The 13,516-nt window shown below is 45.8% G+C and overlaps 1 protein-coding gene across 4 annotated transcripts in view; it reads right to left on the reverse strand.

The window, feature by feature from the left end:
- The window catches only part of PPARD (peroxisome proliferator activated receptor delta), a 79,667-nt gene that overhangs the window by 26,012 nt on the left and 40,139 nt on the right, over positions 1 to 13,516 (reverse strand). Inside the window, exon 1 of one of the 4 annotated variants that reach the window (XM_036316666.1) lies at positions 2,888 to 3,028. The exons of 2 other annotated variants lie outside the window; for them this stretch is intronic. The gene's annotated coding sequence lies outside the window, so the exon portion shown is untranslated. Of the gene's footprint in view, positions 1 to 2,197; positions 2,349 to 2,887; positions 3,029 to 13,516 lie in introns of those variants that run through there. One more of the 4 variants, XM_036316665.1, reaches the window with a different exon arrangement.

Consider the following 13,516-nt stretch of genomic DNA (forward strand, 5'->3'; position numbering starts at 1 on the left):
TCTGCAGTTGCTTACTGAGCAGACCCCAAGAGCAGTGCCCAGGAGGGGCCCGGGTCATTCATAGGGTGTGGCTCTGCAGGGCAGGGGTGGGGGTTGGCAGCTAATCCTTGAGAGCCTTTAATGTTTACACTCCAGTCAGGGAGGAAGGTAAGACCAGCACCTGCATGACTGTGGCTGCGGGAAAGGCTGTACACAAACAGGGGAAGGGAGGAGGGAGGCCGTGTCCTGAGGAGGAGGAAATGGCCTCGGTCGGAGGCCTCAAAGGTTCAAGGCCAAGCTAGCTGGGTCATCCAGAAATGACCTTACAAGTAAAATCTGCTCATTAGAGAAAAAAGGGTTCAGAGAAAAAAATAAAATCAGGAAGTGGTTTTATTTTATATACAGACTAAGGGGTAGGAAGGGGGAAATGCAGGCTCCTAGCCCCGCAGAGGTGGTGGCAGGTCTAGAGCAGGCTGGGGAAGCAGGTCACAGCCACACACACACAGAAGACTCCCATGACTCTTTTTACGTGGGGCCTACTCCAATTCTGCTTGCACCAAACAGCACACAGCGTTTCTGTGTGCCAGGCATGGCTGTAAGCTCCTTACGTAGCCATCACAAGTGAGGACTGAAGCAGGTACTAGTATCGCCTCCATTTACAGAGGACAAAACCAGAGCAAGGAAGAGGAAGTAAGTTGCATGACCGCTGGAGCCTGGATGCAGAGCCAGGAGCCGTCTGCTTTCAGGGTGGAGGAGCTCCACGCTACGGCCTCTCGCTTCCATTCCTGAACCCCTAATGCTACAAAGTGTCCGTATCCTGGAGAGTGGACCCTTCCTAGTCCCGTCCTCCCTGACCTCTGGGCACCCAGGCTCAGCCTGCACCACCTTCCTCCCAAAGCCACCGCCCCCTGGTGAAAGCTCTGTTACCGCAGCATGTGTCATTGGCCAGCTTCCCCACCCCTCCTCTCCCTCAGTCTATCACTCCCTCTAGAGCCTCAATAGCCAAGATGAAGCGGAAGTGTCGGAATGGCAATACTTTAAATCCAAAAAGCCTATCTCCTATCTTTTCTCCTACGTCACTGAGAGGCCAAAGTGTCATCTAGGCGCCATGTGTTTAACCCTTGGATAAGACGATTCAGCAGATCAGAGCCCCTGCCCAGGCTCTGCTGCAGTCCAGGTGAGAGGACAGGGAGAGAGCTGCATGCCAAGTACACTCCCAGCCCTGCCAACACAGGCTGTGCCCCTCTGGGCAACCTCTAACCTCTCTGTGGCTCATTCTCCCATCTGCGATGGGATTAATATCCACATGCCTTCCCTAAGGCAGGCAGCAAGGCTCAGATGACAGAGTAAATGTGAAAAACATCAGTATTATATAATTCACACACCAAAATGTTAATGATGAATATTTCTTAGGGTTAATTTTTATTTCTTCTCTTACTGCTTATCTGATTTTCCTAAATTTCCTATAATGAACATGTGCTGTGTTTAGTAAGCAAAAGAAAAAGTCTGAAAGCATGATACAAACATGAGACATCATTAGTTTAGAGAAAGTAGCAAGAAGCAGCAGCAGAAGCCGAAGACGCCGCCTCTCTCAGGATGCGGCATCCTGGCACGCGGTGGCACGGCGTTCCCTGCGACCTCCAGAGCAGCGGGCAGCTCAGGCAGGACGCCGCACACAGCGAGTGGGTGGGCTGCACATCTGCCTGGCGCCCACTGTAACAACACAGACTCGCACACACCTGCCCCGCAGCAGCCGTGGAGCGCTCGCCGCCTGGACTGGGAGGGTGGGAAGGAGGGGAGAGAGGTGGGGAGATGGGCGGTTTTCCGTGCCTGCAGCAGTCTTTCTTTCATAACAAAGCTGAGAAGAGAGAGCCTCCTTCCAACACTGCTCACTGTCTCCCTCACCGAAGCTCTGGTTCCCCTCGGGTGAAACCGGCTCAGGAGCGAGCAGCTCACCTGGTGTTGGCTCTCAGGCTCAGTATTTGCTTTCTGCTCTCCCTTTCCTTGCCAGGTGCACGCCTATCTGGTTGCTCTCTGAGGTCCCTGATAAGGGCCTAGTCAACAAATACTTGAAAAGCATGAAGTCCCCCAAAGAGGGACAGGCGAACCAGAGGTGAGGGAGAGAAAGGACAAGCGAGAGAATTCAACCTCAGGGAGCCCAGAGCAGCTTCTGAAACATCAAAGCACCGTGGAGTCAGAGAATCGGCCCAGGCCTCACCTTCCATCCTCATTCGGCGCTGCCAGGAGCGGCTCCTGAGTGTGTGCCAATACGACAGCCTGCGAGAGCTCAGTGAGGAAGCTGGTCCCAGCTGCCCTGGCGCCGCAGGACCCAGGGCCGGCCAGGAGGGTGTGCGGGAGCGGCGGGGAATTGCCGAGACTGGCGTGACTTAGTGATGACTTGGCGAATTCGTTTAGAAAGCGGAAGGCCTTACACGTCGGGTCATGTCAGCTCCCAGTCTGGATTTCAGCCCCATCTGGCAGGAGGGCGATGGGGCTCCCGCAAAAGAATCAAGGTAAAGCCCAGCCACTGCTCCCAGGTGCTACTGGAAACACTGCTTTCCTGCGGAGGTCCCCCTCTGCAGGGATCCTTCTGCCCTGCCTACCTGGCTGCCAGTGCAGTGTGTGTGGGTGGGTCCTCCAAGATGCACTGCGGGAGGAGGTAGAATGCCCGGAACCCCCTCAGGGCCCACCCGGCACTGCCTGCTCCTGGCCAGGCCACTTTGGCCCTGGCCCCCAGTTCAGCCCCGTACCCTGCAGGCCCATGAACGTGGGACAGACTCTCAACTCTACAGCAAGAGGACAATGTGGCTTTAACAGACCATGTCCTGACGGAGCCAGAGCCACTGCTTCCCTCAGAACAACCGCTCCAGGGAAGCACACAGGTGGCATGAGGAGCGACGCTACTCACCAGGTGCTCAGTGCTCCTGCCCTTGGGGAGAGATGCTAACCAGGAAAATGACAGGCTGGTGGGCCGGTCGCCAGCGCAGAGGGCTGGCAGGGCAGTCCTGGAGTGCCGTGTCACCACCATGGCCTCCTTGCTGGCTGCTCCTCGAGAACCTCACCCAAATCGTGGGGCGTGAGCGCACGCAGGCGGTAACTCCCCACCCACAGTGATCTGCTTGGCAAGGCTCTGCACACCTTTCCCCCATGAATGCTCCAGTCTCTCTCCGTGCCCCCAGGGACCCAGGCAGGCTCAGGCAGTACCTTCTCCATCCACCTGATTGCCCTCAGGACTCATGGGCCAACTTGGGGATCCTAGGCACTGACCCTAACCCAGGCCACGGCCAGGTACGTGAGGCCTGCACTTCCCTGTCTGGACAGGTGGGGGCTGTAACAGCGCCAGCAGCTCGCCTTTAAAAAAATTTTTTTTAAAATTATTGTCTGAAGTTTTACATATGTCTTCTTTTCCCCCAATTGACACCCCCCCACCCCCCGCCATTCCCACCCTGGGCAAGCCCCCTCCGCCCCAGTGCCTGTGTCCATTGGATATGCTAATATGATGCATACAAGTCCTCTGGCAGCTTGCCTTTGTAACATCCGCACAGAAAGTACTTATTCCAAAGGTGGCTGAGCAGCGTCCAACAGCCACCTACCAGCTGCCTGAGGCTCCCAGGACTTCCTAGGAACAGCCTGTCACATGCAGGAGAGCAACGTGGGCGAGAGAGGTACCTCTCTCTTCCCTTTCACCTTAGTTCCCTCAGGGCTGGCGTTCTGCTGGCTTTTCAGCACTGGTATGTAGTGGTTGGTGCCACCATAGTGATGACCAGCCACCTCGGAGGATCTGCTTGGCAGACTGGCAAGCTTGGCAGCTTGGCAGACTGGAGGCAGACTGGCAAAAGGGCAAGTGTAGGACTTTGGCCCAAAGAGAACTGAGTTTGAATCCTAGCTTTGCTACTTACCAGCTGAGTGGCCTTGGGCAAATTGCTTCACCTCTCTGAGCATCTATTTCCTTATATGTACAAGGGTTCAGCCCAGGGAGATGACATAACTTATCTACCAGTCATGGAGAGAGATGGTTGTAGAGCTTGGTCCCAAATCCCATTTCCTGGCTCACAGGGCTTTTTTGACTACATCAGCGATTTTCAACCAGTGTGCTAGAAGAAATTTTAAAACATGCAATACCTGACTACTTAGGGGCACTGACCTCTTTTCCCTTAGATTTCCAAATAAAAAAATGACAACAGCCAGCAAACAATAGCCGTCAGACGTGAATGAATAAAAATTATACCTATTTTATTTTTCAGATTAGCAAAAAATCTGTTTTTTGGTGTGCTGCAGAAACTAATTATGCCAGTAATCAGTTTATGTGTGCCGTGAGATGAAAAGGGTTGAACATCACTGGACTACATCAAGATGTTTCTCAATAGCGGGTACAAATGACAGAGAAATAGTCTCTTCCAAAATGGCTGTCCGCTATCCCAAAAGTCAGTAAAGAGCTCCTTCCAAAGTTCTCTGCCTTCAAAACCTAACCAACCAAACACCACCACCAACAAAAACCCCAAAGTTCTCTGCCTTAAAACGAAAGCAGTCCTCACGGACACCCACGTAACCAGGTGATCACAGTCAGTATCATCTTTACTGGGGCCAGCTGGCACCATCAGCTTCCTGGTGTGAAGCAACAGGAAGCACTCATCACCCTTGTAAGCTCCCACCAAAAGTGTTAACGTAAATCTAATCACAAGGAAACACTCCTGCAAGCATGGACTGTGGACAATCTATGACACAATGCCAAGGAAACGTAACAGCCCTGGCCAGTGTGGCTCAGTTGGTTGAGCGTCCTCCCATGCACCGACAGGTCGCCGGTTCAATTCCCAGACAGGGCACATGCCCGGATTGCAGGCTGGATCCCCAGTAGGGGGTGTGCAGGAGGCAGCCAATGGATGTTTCTCTCATCCTATTTCTCTCTTTTTCTTTTTCCTTCTCCCCTCTCTAAAAAAATCAATAAAAACATAGGAAGGAAGGAAGGAAGGAAGGAAGGAAGGAAGGAAGGAAGGAAGGAAGGAAGGAAGGAAGGGAGGGAGGGAGGAAATGTAACTGTTAGCAATTGGTGACTCTTAGTGAAGGAAATAGAAAAGTGCAAAGTAGCATTCTTTCAACTTTTCTGTAGCTTTGGCATTTTAAAAAAATGTTTATTGATTTGGTGTAAGAAACATTAATCATTTGCTTCCCATATACACCCCAACCAGGGATCAAACCCGCAGCCTAGGTGTGTGCCCTGACTGGGAATCCAACCCACAGCCTTTTGGTGTATGGGACAAAGCTCCAACCAACCGAGCCACCCGACTAGGGCAGCTCTGGCCTTTGGGTTAGACAAACAGCAGAGAGAAAAAAGGCTGTTTGGCCCTCAGCTCCCCACCTGGCTATGAGCCAACAAGGACTCAGCTGTATCATGCTTGATTTTTCTCCCCAGTGCCCAGAGTATAACCGTCCACGCTCCTATGCCCACTGCTCAAGGCGTGGCACAACAGGGATCTCAGCGTTTTCTAAGCTCATCTTCCACAGAACTCTACAACCTGAACCATCTTGTCAGCACAGTGATTTACACAGTGCTTCCCAACAGCCACTGCCAGCCATTCATTCAGCCAGTAACTTCCATGGAGCACCCTCCAGGGTCAGGTGCCAAGCTGGTTCCACAGACATTGTGACGGATACGACACAGCGGCTGCCCTGTGGAGCTTACCTTATAGGTTACCTTTCAACACTTGGCTTTCCTCAAATCCTGCCTTATGCCCTCTTAACAAGTATATCCATGCAAGACTTCTTTTCCAACTTTTCTTAGGGAATTGATGTTTTACTGAATCTCAAATTCAGAGAAACATCCCAAATATTGACAAATTGGGAAAATGGGTAAAGGTATAATCTTCTGGTGAGAATTAAAGCTTAACAATCAAACCTTAGAGATGTTATTGGTTTCAAGGAATCCACTACTATTAACTTCACGTCAAAGCAAGAATAAGAAATTAACATGCAGAGTTGAAGGTCAAGGCTGACGTTTCTGAGAATCAGGACAGGAGTGCCACAATCTGATCAAGTCTTACTTGTAGCCATTGCCGTGTTGTGTGTGTTCATGACCCTGTCTGCTGCTAATGGTGAGTCATTCTTGCAAATATGTGTGTGTGTGTGTGTGTGTGTGTGTGTGTGTGTGTGTGTGTGTATAAATAATATATAGAAATCCTACAAGTAGAATTCTAGGAAGTTTAGAAACAAGTCAAACTGGCAATTCTGACACGTGATTCTATACAGTGCTGTTAACTTTCTTAGGAGATACACTTGTTAGATTATTCAAACACTACCCAATAATGTTCACTGGAATCTTCTAGCATTTGACTATTTGATACAGGAGAAAGGGAAAAAAAAGTGAGTATTGTGGAATTCTAGGACATAAAATCAGAAACTTATCTTCATCTCAATTAGCAAAAGCAGTGCCCTGGTGCCCTGGCCAGTGTGGCTCAGTTGGTTGGGCACCGTCCCATGCACCAAAAGGTTGCTGGCTCAATTCCTGGTTAGGACACATGCTTAGGGTGCAGGTTCAATCCCCCATTCGGGGGCATGCAGGAAGCAGCCCACCGATGTTTCACTCTTGCGTCGATGTTTCTCTCTCTCTCTCTCTCTCTCTCTCTCTCTCTCTCTCTCAATTAATAAAATTTTAAAATAAATAATCAGTATTGGTTAGTAAAGGCAACAGCTAAACCAAAATTGGGGCAAAGGAAGTGTGTTTTCATCACTAAAAAATAAAATGAACTTATTCAAAGTAACTATACCTCGATGTCCATCTTGAAAATAGTTCTGGATACACGCTTTAACTATTCAATCAACATCAAGTCAAAAAGAAAGGAATTTTTCTACATCTGGAGTATTAGTCATGGAACCAAGATCAATATCATTAGAAAGGGCAATTAATGTTTTGTGTAATTTACAATTTTATTTTAGACCCACACAAAATTGATTTTTTAAAAAATCCTCACCTAAGGATATATATTTTTTAGAGTAGGAGGCAGGAAGGTGGGGGGCGGAGGGGGGGGCGAGGGAGAGAGGGGGGGGAGGGAGAAAGAGAGAGATATCCTTGCAAGAGAGAGACATCAACCACACTCCCCCAACAAGGGCTAGGGATTGAGTTTGTAACCAAGTTACACAGCCTTGACCAGGAATTGAATCTGTGAACCTTCGGTCCACGGGCTGGTGCTCTAACCATGAGCCAAGCCGGCCAAGGCTGACCAATAGATTTTTTTACACAAGAAAATGGCAATTCAGTAAAGTGAACAAATTGTTATGAAACAATAGAAACAACTAAAATGGAAAAAACTTTTTTAAAAAGAACCTTGACTTATGCTTTATATCTTTTATAAAATTAACTAAAAATGGATACATCTAAATGTAAAATTAAAAATTATAAACTTTTTAAAAGAAAACATGGGAAATTCTTTGTGAACTTGGGTTAGGCAAAAGGTTCTTAGATACAATATAAGAAACAGGATTCATTAAAATTTTTTTGATAGCCCAGCCGGTGTGGCTCAGTGGTTGAGTGTTGATCCATGAACAAAGGTTCAATTCCCAGTCAGGGCACATGCCCAGTTGTGGGCCTGATCCCCAGTGGGGGTCATGCAGGAGGCAGCCAATCGATATCTACCTATCTCATCGGTTTTTCTATCTCTCTATCCCTCTCTCAAATCAATAAAAACATATTAAATTTTTAAAAAATAAATTGGATTTCATCAAAATTGACTTCTGCTCTTTGAAAGGCACATTAAGAGAATGAAAAGACAAGCCACTCACTGAGAACGTACTTGCAAATCACATATCTGACAAAAGACTTATGTCTAAGATATATAAAGAACTCCCCATACTTAGCAGTAAGAAAACAAACATCCCAATTAAGAAATAGACAAAAGATCTGAACAGATACTTCACCAGAGAAAATATACAGATGACAAATAAACACATGAAAATGATGTGCAATATCCTTAGTCACTAGGGAAAAACGCCTATAGAATGGCCAAAACAAAATAAAAACTGACAACAGCGCATGCGAACAGGGCCATGGAGAAGCTGGAACTCGCATACACTGATGGTGGGGATGCACAGCACAGCCACTGTAGGAAACAGCTTGGCAAGTAACCTTATTCTTACCATACACCCAGCGATCCCACTCTTAGGGATTTACCTAAGTGAAATGAAAACCTATGTTTCAACCAGCAGATGAATGTTATTCAAAATTGCCAAAACCCAGAAACAACCTAAATGTGCTTCAAATGAAAGTTGTGGCCCATCCTTACAATAGAATGCTTACTCACTAACAGAAAGGGACAAACACTGATACATGCAGCAACAACGGATAGGCACAGTTTATACATTGTGCTAAGTGAGACTCAAATGGCTATGACTCCATTTCTATAACATTCTGAAAAGAGCAAAACTACAGGAACAGAGTAAGTAATGGGTTAAGGATAAGGTGAGGTTTGACTACAAAGGAGTAGCACAAGGGAATGTCATCTTTAGGGGGTGATAGCACAGTTCTTTATATGAATTATTTATCTGGTGATGATTAATGACTATGAATTTGCCAAAACTCAGAACTGCACACCAAAAAGAATGAATTTTAGTGTCTGGTAATTTAAAAATAAAGATCTTAAATGTCACATTAAGAATAACTTTTACATATTAAATATTTGTGGCATTATCCTTAAAACATTAAATGATTTTTATTAGGCATTCTTTTTTTTTTTTTTTAATATATTTTATTGATTTTTTTACAGAGAGGAAGGGAGAGAGACAGAGAGCTAGAAACATCGATGAGAGAGAAACATCGATCAGCTGCCTTCTGCACATCTCCCACTGGGGATATGCCCGCAACCCAGGTACATGCCCTTGACCGGAATCGAACCTGGGACCTTTCAGTCCACAGGCCGACGCTCTATCCACTGAGCCAAACCGGTCTCGGCAGGCATTCATTTTTTTAAATAAATTTTTTTTTATTGATTTCAGAGAGAAAAGAAGAGGGAGAGATAGAAACATCAATGATGAGAAAGAATCATTGATTGTCTGTCTCCTGCACGCCCTACACTGGGGATCAAGCCTGCAACCTGGGCATGTGCCCTGATCGGGAATCGACCTTCTGGTTCATAGGTCAACACTCAACCACTGAGCCACACCGGCCAGGCAAGCATTAATTTTGTTAATGTTCTCTTTAACATTTTCTACTATCAAACATGTATACCAGGTGGAGGTCATTTATACATGTTAATAAAACATATAATCTTGTCACAATATATTATTCCCAAATAATAATAAACCATGTGCCGAAACCGGTTTGGCTCAGTGGATAGAGCGTCGGCCTTCGGACTGAAAGGTCCCAGGTTCGATTCCGGTCAAGGGCATGTACCTGGGTTGCAGGCATATCCCCAGTAGGAGATGTGCAGGAGGCAGCTGATCGATGTTTCTCTCTCATCGATGTTTCTAACTCTCTATCTCTCTCCCTCTCTGTAAAAAAATCAATAAAATATATTTAAAAAAAAAAAAAAAAAAAAAAAAAAAAAAAAAAATAATAAACCATGTATTTACTATTATATATATATTTTTCTTTTACAGGAAAACCTCTGAAACTTTTATCATAGAAAAAATAATTCAGTTTATCATAGTCTCTCATTTTTAGTTAAAAACCCATAAATACATTGTGTTACAAAAGATATGACTTTGGGAATTCCCAGGAAATTCTATGCCTTTTCCCCAAATTCTGAAAGTCAGTAAGTGCCGGGAATTTGGCAGCACCAGTCTTGACACTGTCCCAGGCAGCCTTTACTAAGACCCGCATGGCAATCTTCCACCACCGCCAGCCAGATCCCCCTTCAATTAACACATCGTTTAGGGATTGATTTGGGAACCTGTGCAACAGCACTAACTAGACTGCTTCAGGGAGATGTCAAAAAGAGCGAGTGAGAGACTGCCCTTGAGGAGGTGGGCGTACAGAGAGCTGTGTGGGGGAGGCCGCACAAGAAGTGGACACTTCAGAGGGAGAAACGTTCCAATCGGAAGAAGCGGGGTGAGTTTGGAGTAGGTGTTACGGCCTTTCTTTCAGCTGGGCCGGAGGCTGGGAAAGGCTCATCCAGGCAGGCCAAGGAATGCACTGTCTGGGAACAGCGAGCTGTCCCTTTGGCTGGGGCATCCCATTCTCTGAAGGACAGATGAGGCACCCAGGCACAGCCTTGGTGTCCTAGTTCCTAAGGTGGACTCAATTCTGTGGCAAGGGGGAGGGCAGAAGCAGAGAGGAGCGTTGGTTCCAATGCTTATAAGAGCAGAGAGAGGCAGCGCACCACTGAGGGCTTCTGAAACAGCAGGGAGAGAAGCTGAGGGTCTGAAATCACATCCCCCATCCCTTCAAATCTCTACCCTCTGTTCCCTGAACTTCCAGCACACCAGCCTATCTCCCTCTGGGCCTTGGTATAGTCTGTTCCTTCCACCTGGGACCTCACCCCTTTCTTAACCTGACTAACCCTCCTCGTCCTCAAATCTCAGCTTACATTTCACTTCCTCAGATAAGCCTCCCTGGGTGTGCTTCTACAGTCCTGGATTTCCCAAGCATCACCCTATCCACACTTCCTTGCTGCTGCAGTTTACTACATATTTATTCAGGGATGCGCTATGTATGTGCTTGCTTGCCCGATCACAGGGGTCTAATGCTCTCATGGTGGGAATGTGCAGTCTGCATTAACTCAAGTAGCATGGTGTGCCATGAAGCCTTCCATTATGTCCCACCACAAAACATCACCAGCCACCCACCACATTCACTCGCAGACGCTGCTCACATCTTCTTTCTGGGTAGACGTGTGTGCACCTCTAGACCCAGCTCCGCAAACCCCCCTAGTTTCTCAAAGGAGTAACCCAGTTTTACTCTTCACTAAACGAACACCAACCTCTTTCGCCTCCTCATTGTTTACAGAGAATCCTGAGCTACAAAAATGGCTTCTGGTCTGTCTTCCTCACAGGGCTATGAGGACCACACTAGAAAACAGCTGGGAAGATGTTTTATTTATTTATTTTTTATGTGTGTTTTTTAAAAATGATTTTAGAGCAAGAGGAAGGGAGAGGGGGAGAGAGAGAAACATTGATTGGTTGCCTCCTGGACACATCCAGATTGGGAATTGAACCCGCAACCTGAGTATGTGCCCTGACTGGCAAACTTTTGGTGCCAACTGAGCCACATTGGCCAGAGTGGGAAAATGTTTCAAACACCACAGTTCACTTGACAAATCTAAGGCATTTAAATGTCTAGTTACACGAATGTTTGCTGGAAAATTATTGGTTAAACTTTATGTACATCATATGAACAAAATAAGTTTTTTTAAAAAAGAATATAGCCTGGCAGGCATGGCTCAGTGGTTGAGTGTCGACCTATGAACCAGAAGGTCATGGTTTGATTGTCAGGGCACATGCCCAGGTTGCAGGCTTGATCCCCAGTGTGGGGCGTGCCGGAGGCAGCCGATCAATGATTCTCTCTCATCACTGATGTTTCTCTCTCTCTCCCTCTCCTTTCCTCCCTGAAATCAATAAAAATATTATATTTAAAAAAAATTTAAAGGAATACAGTGTCAATTATCTTTTAATAAAAAATAAATGGCCCCACTCTATCAACACAGGGAAGCTGCCAAAATGCGGAGACAAAGAAACAGGTCACAAATGGCAGAAATGGAGGAAAGCAAACGATTGGATATAGAGTTTAAGGCCACGGTTATAAGGTTTTTCAAGAATTTTATGGAAACCGCCGATAAATTTAATGAATCCCTCAATAAGTATAGGGAGACCATGGAGGACATGAAAAAGGACCAACTAGAAATTAAGCATACACTGACTGAAATAAAGAATAATTTACAGAGATCCAGCAGCAGAAAAGAGGATCCCAAGAATCAAGTCAAAGATTTGAAATACAAAGAAACAAAAAATACCCAACCGAAAAAGAAAAAAGAAAAGAGATTCCAAAAATATGAAGATAGTGTAAGGAACCTCTGGGACAACTTCAAGCGTACCAACATCAGAATTATAGGGGTACCAGAAGGAGAGAGAGGGCAAGATATTGAAAACCTTTTTGAAGAAATAATGACAGAAAACTTCCCCTACCTGGTGAAAGAAATGGACTTACAAGTCCAGGAAGCGCAGAGAACCCCAAACAAAAGGAATCCAAGGAGGACCACACCAAGACACATCATAATTAAAATGCCAAGAGCAAAAGATAAAGAGAGAATTTTAAAAGCAGCAAGAGAAAGACAGTCAGTTACCTACAAGGGAGTACCCATACGACTGTCAGCTGATTTCTCAACAGAAACCATGCAGGCCAGAAGAGACTGGCAAGAAATATTCAAAGTGATGAATAGCAAGAACCTGCAACCAAGATTACTTTATCCAGCAAAGCTATCATTCAGAATAGAAGGTCAGATAAAGAGCTTCACGGATAAGAAAAAGCTAAAGGAGTTCATCACCACCAAACCAGCATTATATGAAATGCTGAAAGGTATTCTTTAAGAAGAGGAAGAAGAAAAAGGAACTCTTACCATTTGCCACAGCATGGATGGAACTTGAGAGCGGATAAATACCACAGGATCTCACTCATTTGTGGAATATAATGAACAACATAAGCTGATGAACAAGGACTGATCCAGAGACGGAGAGGCATTGATTGGACTGTCGGGACTTGGAGGGAAGGTAGGGGAGGGTGGGGGTAAGGAGGAAAGATCAACCAAAGGACTTATATGCAAGCATATAGGCCTAACCAATGGACATGGACAACAGGGGGGTGAGGGCATGAGCGGGGGTGGGGGGGGTGGGGGGTAGAGGGTAACGTGGGGACAAGGACACATATGTAATATCTTAATCAATAAAAAATATATTAAAAAAATAAATAAATAAATAAATGGCCCTAGCCGACTTGGCTCAGTGGATAGAGCGTCAGTCTGCGGACTGAGGGGTCCCAAGTTCGATTCCAGCCAAGGGCACATGCCTGGGTTGCGGGCTCGATCCCCAGTAGGGGGCGTGCAGGAGGCAGCCGATCAATGATTCTCTCTCATCATTGATGTTTCCGTCTCTCCTTCTCCCTTCCTCTCTGCAATCAATAAAGAAATATATTAAAAAAAAATAATAAATAAATAAGTAAATGAATTTTAACAATAGCCTTAAAATATAATTAGCCTATATTCTAATATATATACCTTCAATAATAAAAAAAGAATGCAATAGATCTGTATGTGCTGATGTGGAAAAATTTCCAATATATACTTAAGTGAAAAGAGCTAGGGTCAAAACAATTCACTGTGCTCCACTCCAGAGGGAACAGGAGTAAGACGAAGAAAAATATATACCCATGAGTATGTGCATGGAATAATTTTGGAAGAATATACAGAAAACTGATCCCCATCACCTTCACAACACTGAGGAATGAGGCTAGTGATCCCATGTCCAATTAGACCCCTTTTTGTCAAATAACTTTCTCATCTATCGAGTGTTACTTGTCTACTAATAAACATCCTATATAATAATAGACAAACATGGTAAT

This window comes from Myotis myotis, unplaced genomic scaffold (assembly GCF_014108235.1).
Source record: "Myotis myotis isolate mMyoMyo1 unplaced genomic scaffold, mMyoMyo1.p scaffold_m19_p_7, whole genome shotgun sequence".
Taxonomy (NCBI): domain Eukaryota; kingdom Metazoa; phylum Chordata; class Mammalia; order Chiroptera; family Vespertilionidae; genus Myotis; species Myotis myotis.